The sequence below is a fragment of the Triticum aestivum genome, chromosome 7B (assembly GCF_018294505.1).
Source record: "Triticum aestivum cultivar Chinese Spring chromosome 7B, IWGSC CS RefSeq v2.1, whole genome shotgun sequence".
NCBI classification, from domain to species: domain Eukaryota; kingdom Viridiplantae; phylum Streptophyta; class Magnoliopsida; order Poales; family Poaceae; genus Triticum; species Triticum aestivum.
Window position 1 is genome coordinate 755,723,926 of NC_057813.1, and position 10,433 is coordinate 755,734,358.

The window sequence follows — 10,433 nt, forward strand, 5'->3', positions numbered from 1 at the left end:
GGCATTTGCAGTGTTACGGAAATCCATCGATTGTAACATGCCGATGTAGTAAATCAGTGGCCATAATTTCTTTTGAGGATTTCCAACGCCTTCTATATATAGGAGTGAAAGTGATGAGATACCAAATCCAATGTCTCGACAAATCAAATTGGATAAAGAGTTGCAAGAGATGAAATACCCCATAAAAGCACCAAACACAACAATGTTACAATAACATCTTATCTACACAAATGTGCGGGTTACATCGCCGGTTCAACGGAAATTAATAGCACGGTTCAGAACGGGCCGATTTGTATTCTGGGAAATCTGGGCCTGCAAGTCGCCCAGGAAGTCATCCTTGTGTTCACTCCTATAGTGGCGATAGTAGTCGCTGAGCATGAATTCCCTGAGGCTTGGGAGATATTGTAGCCCAAGAAAATACCTGGCGATGCACTGTGAAGGATCACCACAATATCGCAACAGCTCAAGCTTAGGGGTTGCTCCTTCCTCAAACTCAAACGATTTGACCTCCTCTTCCCGATAGACTTCCAGCACCACTAGACTTGGGAATTCCTCCCTATGGAACTTGATGTGGACCTGTTCGCCCACGAATGACTTGTCACGTAGACTCAGGAAGGTCAGGTTGGGTAGCTTGCCTAAGACCTGCATGTCAGAATCATGCTCCAATATCCTGGAGCCCCATAGCTTCAGCTTCAAGAGATTTTTCAGCCCCATGATCCATTCGGGCAGTTTGCCCAAGTTTGTCTTGTTGATGCCACTCACTCCTAACTTGCGCAATTGAGCGAGTCTTTTTATGTCATCTAGAGTGGCCTCCCGCCTTGCGATGTTCACTGCATCCAGTGTCTGTAGGGCTTTCAGCTTGTGGATCCCACTTGGAATTGTAACACCATGTACACTTAGACGCATTAGCATAGCAGGCATCAGGCCGCAGCAGAGCGCAGTGCATATATCACGCCTGTTCCAGTGTGCTCCAGTTCTAGGCATTATCCTATCGAGAAACTGAGGTCTGCAACATGCTAGGCAACAAAGCATAGAGAATAAGGGCATACTGCACATACTGCGCAGCCTGCTTACATCTGACATATCCCCACAGCCTCTAATGTTTGCCCCAGCACAGATATGTCGTAGCTTACTAAGCCGGATGATGGTCCTTGGCAGCTTGAATATTTGTGTACCTTTAATATCCAGTGTCTCAAGTTGCCTGAGATTACCCAACCAATCTGGCAAATAATAAATTTCCATACATCCTCTCAAAGAAAGGTACTTGAGGTGAAGAAGCTTGCCCATGTGCACAAGGTGATGATCAAATACACCTGATACACCTTCTAAGTCTAGCACTCGCAGCAACCTCATCTTTTTAGAAATGAAAAATGGCTTCGACTCCCCAAACACTGTTAATGATCTTATGCGAGATAGGTCTACTGAACTCTCAAACTCATTCTGATCTCCCTCCCAATCGCTGCTTATAACGAGGTGACGTCCAGTCCCTTGGCAGTCCAAGATACATCCTCTCTCTAGCCTTAAAACAAGATTTTCCTCCATTGACTTTGAGATGATTATTTCACGGATCAGGTCATGGATTTGGCATGAGTCAATTCCTTTTCTACTATACATTGATCGTTGAGATGGCAGGACCATACTTCTGCTTATAAATTCCATGAAATAGCTACTAGCCATTTCCTCTGCAGATTATCCACGCATCTCCCTTGAATAACCCTCCGCAATCCACCGACGCACCAACCGTCGCTTGCTAACCTCATGGTCTTCAGGAAAGATGTCCAGGTACAGAAAACATGACTTAAGATGATAGGGTAAACCATCATAACTTTTAAGAAGAACTGCTCTTATGGTCTCAAGCTCTGGATTCATCTCCAACTCAGTACTAAGATGCTGATTAAACTTTCTCCATTCTAGAGCTGTTTTTGGTTGGTTTGCCAAAAATCCACCTATAGCTACTATTGCAAGAGGAAGCCCTTTGCATTTCTTCAGAATCAGTTCTTCTTGTTCAACTAGCTCATCATCCAAATTTACAGTCTCCTTAAATACCTGAGATTTATGAAAATAATATTTCTCAGCATAGGAAAACAAAGTATTGCAAATGCACCTCTGTAACAAATTACCTAGCTTACGGTTGAGAATATGTGTGTAAAGCATTGTTGAAATCGTTTTAACAAACAAGTTGGTCTACCAAATCAAGTTTACATTAATCCAATACAAATCAATATACACTAGACGTGATTTTTTTACTCACATATAATGAATATGAAAGTATAAAACAACTGATGACATTAAAACACGGTTTTCCATAATATGAAAAACACCCTTTTCTCTGAGACCTGCTATTTCACATAAACACTATTGAACTTAGAAAAGAGGCCAGGAATTCTTGAGGATATAGCTTCCATGGCGATCTGAAAAAGTGATCTACACCAATAATTGGGCAGGTTCTAATTTTAAAATTACAGATTAATGATGCACCAAGTTATGGCATTGTCTAATGCCTCGTAATACTCCTGTACTTAACTATTACTATTGGATGTATTGCATGATACCAGTTATATATAGATGTCACTTTTTATTTATCAGCATCAACATGCAGTCACTTAGTTCTATCTATTTGATGTAAATATTCATAAAGATATTATGTATCTGTATGAGTTTTTCTGACCACATAGGTTCCCAATGACACTCTAATTTTAACAAGATGGACTAACAAAAAGATAATTAATTGAACATAATGCTACTTTGCTTATACCTTCCTCATCAAAAGAATGTGAGCGTCATCATAATTCAGGGTGCTGAGCTTCCGTGCATTTCCTTCCACATTTGAACAGTGCTTAGCAATACTCTCTTCCCTTGTGGTGACTATGATGCAACTTCCCGCTGTTTTGGGAAAATGTTGTATTATGGCATTGAATTCGGCAGCAGATGATATGTCATCGAGAACAATCAAGTACTTCTTTCCATCTAAATAACCTCTCAGATCTGTCACATTTCCAAACTGCATTGCCAAGCTTCTAAGAAGCTCCTCACAATTGAAAGGACGCATGACAGTGGCACAAGCACGTGCCTCAAACATTTGACTGATCTCTTGGCTTTGATATATATCTCTGAATAGTGTGGTTTTCCCAAGACCACCCATTCCCCATAATGACATCACCTGAAGTTCTTGTCCATGTTTATTTGAAACTAGTTCGATGATTTCAGATCTTTCATTCACTCGCCCGATGAGCTGAGATTCCTCCAAAGCAGCAAACACCATCGTGTCGATGCGAGTAATGCTATTTCTGTCCATGGAGTTGTTGGTCCCACTAGTTGTCGCATTTGGGCTTGGCATTGGCTCCGGTGATATTTCCTCTTCAGGATAACCCTATACACAATCAAACAAATCATGATTACTTGATGTCTTCTTTTCTCCATGATACTTTTTGTTATTCTTTTATCTCTAGCAAGCCACACACATAATATCCTTATAATTTGCAGCTCAATGGTGTATTCATTAAGACAACGGAAGGCATAATTAACTCAGTTGTTTAGGTGGAAGCAAGTATATATATATGCACGTCTATTTTTAAATCCGGAAACTGTAAAATTCCAGAAGTTCCCAAAATATGTATGAATATCAAGGAGTTTAGTTACCTCTTAATTAGAGACATTGTGTGGACCTTAACTGTGTAGAACCATATAAATTATATAACATTGATAAAACATGGATAAGATAAATGTTTATATATGCATTGGGAACTATTAACTCTGTCCTAAATTAGTTGTCTTACATTTGTATAGATACATCTAGATACAAATGTATCTAGACAAGTGTTTGTGTTAGATACATCTAGATACAGATGTTTCTCGACACGTTTTTCTGTTAGATACATCTATATATCTATATATAGACAAATCTAAGACAACTAATTTGGGACAGAGGGAGTATTAATCAAGCTATCAGTACAAATGAAATCACAAATTTGATGTGTGAATTGAACAAACCAGAAGAACACCCGGAGGTAGTGTTAGCAGATGATAATATTACCTTTTCGTAGAAAGCATAAAGAGTCTCATCAGAAGACAACTGCTTGTGCTCTGGTTCTAAGCTCTCATGACCTACACATAAAGTTGCAACTTCAACTTGTGGTGTGAAAACCATGATTCGGCTCCCTCTCTTGTTGTGTGGAAATAATATTTTTATCTGATCCCACTGTTTAATGCTAGAGACATCCGTCAACACAACCAGATAACTCTTTTCCTTCAGGTATCCCTTGAACTCGTCAATGAGATCATCTTCTTCTTCCTTGTTCACCCGCATTCTCCTCAGTATCTGGGCCTCCATTGATGCCTGTTCACTTTGCTTGGACTCTTGAAGAAGGCTTACATATAACTGCCTAATGATGTTTTGGATGAACCCCATTGGATTGAATGCCGACATCAACCTTATAAAGGCACAACAATTAAACTTGTCGTGTCTCTTCAAATGATCATAGGCCCTCTTGATGATGGATGTACTACCCTCAATCTCAAAGTCAACAGTACTTGTTCCCCACACCCCAATCACCTTGAGGTTATTGTTGTCCCTCTTGTTGAGCAATCGGACAAGATTCACTTTTGATTTCTCCCGCTGCCGCCTTGACTCCTCGATGCCAGACATGGTTTCTCCTAGAACAGCAGATTGCCCACCGGTGGCGGCAGGCTTGGAGCCAGAGCCAGAGCCCTTGATGAGGTGGTACCGCATGCTCCTTTGTCTAACATCCTCGACATCGTCTTTGAGCTCCTTCATCTGCTTGGCCACATGGCGCCTATCCAGCAGCGTACGGGGGATACGCCACCATGATTTCCTGTGCCTATCCAGGAGGACAGCAAAATCCTGAAGAGTGTCCTCGACATTGTAGGCCACATCACGGACCTGCTTCACCCACATCTTGACCACCTTGCTTTAATCCCCCTCCTCATGCGCGGCCATGAGAAAGGCCTGCATCATCTCCAGCTCTCTGGTGACGAAGACCTGATCCCGCCGGACTCCTAGCTGCAGAGCCACCTCCTCCGCCACCGCAGATTTGGCGTAGCTAAGCGCTCCGTGCAGCACGGACTTGCCCACGCTCAGCACCGTGGACTCCATGGCTTGGCTCTCTTTTTTCCTATGAGTTTGTGGGAGTGAAAACTGTGATGGAGTTGGGACTGCGAATGCTCAATGCAAAACAAAGGGTCGATCTAAAGCAATTGTGAAGTGTCTGTAAACACGACAACCTGCGCGTGATTCCTGGGCCGTGCACGCGGGTGGCTCATCAACCGATAAAGGTGAACCGTTTTTCCGATTCCAACGATAGCGTCAACCTGCCAGGCTTCAATGTTTTCTTTTACCTTCTTTAAGAGAGACTCGTGAGCTGTGAGTGGTGCCATCCTAGGTCACTGAGTATCCACATGTGAAGATGCCTCGGCAACAGGACAAGTCTACATGTTCGTTTGTGGGGCGGCAGTTTCATAGTACGATCGCCTGTATATCAAATGGAGCAAGTTGTACGAGGCTTCAACGGAAACAAGAATGCCCAGAGTTAAGTGATTACCTTATTTTGTCCTTGTGTCTAAGCATATAGACAACTAATAGTAAGTGCATCTCCAACGCAGAACTGTAAATTTGCTTCTGCGTCTGTTCGCAGACAAGGATATAGGAGCCGCCTAAAAAAAGGATACGGGAGCCGGCCATCCAACGATGCTCGCATACCTTCTAAACACTGTTTCAACTAACCGGACAAAATTCATGCGAACACAGCGGATTTTCATATAAACCAGAGCACATTCATTCGATGGCATCGCTGTCGGCTGCCATGTGCCTCGATCGCCACCTCCACACCCTTCGCCAGACAGCCCCTAGCCCCCCCCCATGGTCCTCACACGCAGGCGCGCTACCCCTAGACGCCATCCGCCTCGACCGCCACCTCCACATTGTCTACCAAACCACCCCGAGCCCGCCCCTGGTCCTCACACGTCGGCGTGCCGCCACTCATCGACAACGGCCACCGGCCGAGCCGCGCAAGCCTTGCCTGACCACATGTGGACCAATTTTGACCCTGACAGTGGGTTCCGTGGTCCACAAGGAGAGAAAGGTTGTGAGAAATAGTTTTTATTTATTTTAGTTGGGTCTACCTGTAAGTGAGAGAGAGGGTGAGAGAGAGAGAGTTTTTCTTTACTTTTTTATGGGGTAGGTTCCACATGTAAGTGTCATGTGTGTAGAGGGGCAGAGGGACGAATCTGAGCAAACTTTAATATTAGGGGTAAATGTGATTAATGGATTCGAGTTAGGGGCTCAATGTAATTGGGGCAAAATAAATTCATTGTGAGCACGTGATGCAGAAAAACAGAGGGGGCTAAGAAAAATAGAGTGGGCTTTTTTTTCAATAAATAAATAGCGAGGGCTTTGTTGGCAACGTGGATGCACTTCATATGGCAAAGGTTCTATTGCGAGTCATCAAATCTGTAACTTTAGTTTTTTATACAGTGTGACTAAAATCAACTATTCATTTCAAAACAACCTATTTTTTTGCGCGGCGCAGGAGGGTCTTCTCCTTCAGGTGGATCACCGCCGCTCAGATCTCCTTCAGCAGAAGATTTGTTCTTCTCTGGTTTGACTCAAATGAAGCTCCCTTGAGCTAGTGTAATGATGATATCATCAAAGCCGCTGATCTCGCAATTAGGAGAGAGACCCCAAGACGCGACGAGCGTCGGCGCCAGGGAGATGAGCAAGAAGGGACAGAGGGTCTTCGATCTGGTTCAGCTAGTTGGGTGGACGAGTGCGTTTGCTGGTATGAAGACCTGAGTGAAAGCTATGTCCAGATCGAGGAGCATGCGTGCCTTCTGCACAGGTTTCTATTGTATTCTGCACCATCCACGTGACTTGCGTCGAGTATTGATTGATTCACTCTTGCTTGTTTCTATCTTTTGAACTGCAAAAATCGTCTTATATTTTGATTAGGGGGGAGTATACGATAGTATGAAGCCATAACGTACGTCCTGATGATTCGTTCTTGAGATCTACAAGTGGATGTTTTTGTAAGTGCAAATGAGATTGCATCTTTCTATGAGCTGAGCTGCATGCGCTGCTTAGTTGTTGACAGGGGGTCCCTGATCACTGATCGAGGTCACCTTGGCGCATGAGCTCAACAGCGTTGGGCTCCTTAAACTTGCATTGCGTTTCTCGATGCGAGGGGTGTGGACCGAGAAGCTCGATGTTAAATAGTAACGGGCTTGATGTGTGGAGGGTATCGATTAGTTATGTGCCCGTGTGTTGCAACGGATCCAAAATAGAATAATACATATTCACAAATTTGAAAGAAAAAAATCTAGTTTTGATATACATATATCACTAAAAATATATCATGTTTCACTCAAAAAATATTTCTTAGGCTGTTTTGATAAGGTAAGAAAGGAATGTGGTTGGTTTGAAGATACTAAGGGGTTTTCTGTAAATTAGAGCAGAGAAGTGCGATGTTGTTGCAAAAAGGCCACAACATGCCTCACGGTCGTTAGATGCAGATCTAATGGTCAGAAATGACAGATGACAGACACACCATCATCATCAACCAAGTCTTTTATAGGAGTAGAGATAGTTTGATATTACATTCAGGCTGGAAGTTAGCTGCTTGTTTACATGTAGAAGAGTCTATAGCTAGCTAGTATTGAGGGATCGACCCATGCGAGAAACATTCTTATTTCGATAATCTTGTGCGGTATGTATATCGCAGGGGAATAACATCAGGGAATTACCATGGGAAGTACTACCTCTGTTTGTTTTTATAAGACGTCTTAGACTTTCAGACACTGTTCAAAAACAGCACAAAGCAAGTTGTCTGAACGTCTTAAGTATGAAACATGTCTGTCCTCCTCCATAATTAACAAAGGCACTCTTCGAACTGCACAAATCAGACATATGTGCAACGTAAAATAACTTAATTTAGTGATCTGACCTTGAAACTATGTAGCATTAGCTGGTTGATTCCAAACAATAATATTTCCTTAATCTATGTATTGGGTGTACGTACCACGCATCCTTTCCACAACAACTCCTTCCACGTATCGTCATTTCTAGAAATCTTAGACATATAAATCAGTCTTAAACTGACGTGGGGTGGAATATGCAGCAAACCACTCAGGGAGTCTGTTGATGCTTCGGCACTCAGCAAGTCCCCAGGGTTGAGAGCTTTGGCAGTGTCCCCTCTTCCATCCTCCAGTCAGGGGAAACACACTTGAGAAGTTCTAAATCTTGTAGCCTAGGAAATTCTTGCACAGAGAAAGACATGGTTTGCCCTCCATAACCACCCCACCGAGCACCAGAAGACACTATAAATAATAGTAGGAAATCATGATGCAAAATGAACGTATCAAAGGCTCACGGGAGGAGATCGCGAAGCTCAAAGCAGAGATGGTGGGCACATTCCGCATAAGCGATTTGGGCTTGCTGACTTACTACCTCAGCATCAAGTACAGTCAGAAAAGTAGCAAGATCACGCTGCGTCAGTCAGCGTATGTCAACAAGCTTCTCGAGGGGGCGGGCATAGCAGGGTGCAAGGCCGTGCACACGCCCATGGAGACCCGCCTGAAGCTCAACAAGGAGAGCAGTAGCCCACCGGTCGACTCCACGCTCTTCTGCTCTGTCGTCGGCAGCCTCACTACCTGATGCACACGCGGCCAGAAATCGCATTCGCTGTGGGCTATGCCAGCCTCTTCATGGAGAAGCTGACGGCCGAACATTTCAGTGTCGTCAATCATCTGCTGCGGACCAGTGGTACGCAGTGGCGGTGCCAAAACTATAAACCTGTGATGTCAACTATAATCCTCTCCAAATCTTGTAGTATTTCTGAATTTATCGATGAAATTTTACTTGTACATTTATAAGGTTTTGATCAAAAGTTGTGTAGTAAGTTGACTGCACAGCTATAGTGTGGCTTCGCCACTGGCGGTACGTGTTGAGGACGCGTACCCATGGCCTCGTCTGCAAGCGCAACTGCTTCGGTCTGTAGCTCATTGGCTGCAGAGACTCCGACCTTGCCGGCGACATCGACGACCGAAAGAGCACCACCGGCACTCTGTTCTTTCTGGGAGAGAGCCCCATTGCGTGGCAATCTCAGAAACAGAAGATCACCTTGCTGTCATCATGTGAGGCTGAGTATGTCGCCGGAACAACTATGGCTTGTCTCGGAATTTGGTTGGCATGGCTCCTGGGTGAGCTGTTCCACGAGGAGCCAGACACGCCCATCATCTTCATCGACAACAATTCAGTGATCCAGCTGAGCATGAATTCGGTGTTTCGTGATCGGAGCAAGCACATAGAGACTCGCTATCACTTCATCCGTGAGTGTGTCGAGGACAACAAGATTGTCTTCAAGCATGTTGGCTCGTCGGATCAGCTCGCGGATGTCCTGACAATGTCCCTTGGTCGGGTTCTGTTCCAGGATCTGTGAGCGCGCAGGGGCATCACCTCCATGAACAACAACTAGATTAGGGGGGGTTCTGTTGAATAATCAGGCAAGTCGTTGGACGAAAATGTAGAATCCTCTCGGAGGAGCGTAAAATTAGGCTTTTTTTTCCTGCCGTGCTTCGGCCTACCCGTTCCTGGGCTGACGTCATGAGGCATGTGCGGTGTGTGAGTCAATGTCGACTCCAGCTGCCATGCTACCTGCTACCTGCCACACGTATGAGTCTGTGGGATGGCACGGACGTGACCGGACTGTGACTAGCGACCTATCATTTACGTTTCTTATTTTCTTCTCCACTACTACTCCCTCCGTTTCTAAGTGCTTCCTATGTACTGAGGGATGTATATAGATGTAGTCTTTCTAGAGATTTCACTAAAGACAATATACGAATGTATATAGATGTAGTTTAGAGTATGAATTCACTCATTTTGCTCCATATGTAGTCTATATTAGATTCTCAAGAAAGACTTATATTTAGGAACGGAGGGAGTATTAAAAGACCAAAAACTTGGGTCCCAACATTGAGGCCCTCAGGATAGAGCTGCTGCTCGTGACCAACCAGTGATAGGCCTTACGTATATATTGAGAGTTGCTAGCTATCGTTCAGCTCTGAGTATGGTGCCTGCCGACTCTAAATTCTATATGTATATATGGAGACAAGTAGGAGGGCATAGTCATGTCTGACTGACAACCTTAAACAGACATGGAGATCGATCAATGTGTTTATTAAGAAACTCGTTGATTTGAATAGCCGGTCAGATGGAGCAAGACACCCTATTGCTAAATCATATATCTTTTCTTTTCGAGAAGGACTATTTTGTGGATGCTTCAAGTTGATAAAGGATATTTCTAAATCACCCTATATTATATATTTAAACTAGACTAATTGCCAGCTGCTTTATTAGAGAAATGAGTGCAAGTCCTAAACTCCTATAATTGACTAATATATGTATTTGGCCGCCAACAAAT

The 10,433-nt window shown here is 43.8% G+C and overlaps 1 pseudogene; it reads right to left on the minus strand.

Annotated features, from left to right (window-relative positions):
- Window positions 1–252: 252 nt before the first annotated feature.
- LOC123158785 (disease resistance protein Pik-2-like) lies at window positions 253–5,113 on the minus strand (annotated as a pseudogene).
- Window positions 5,114–10,433: the final 5,320 nt, after the last annotated feature.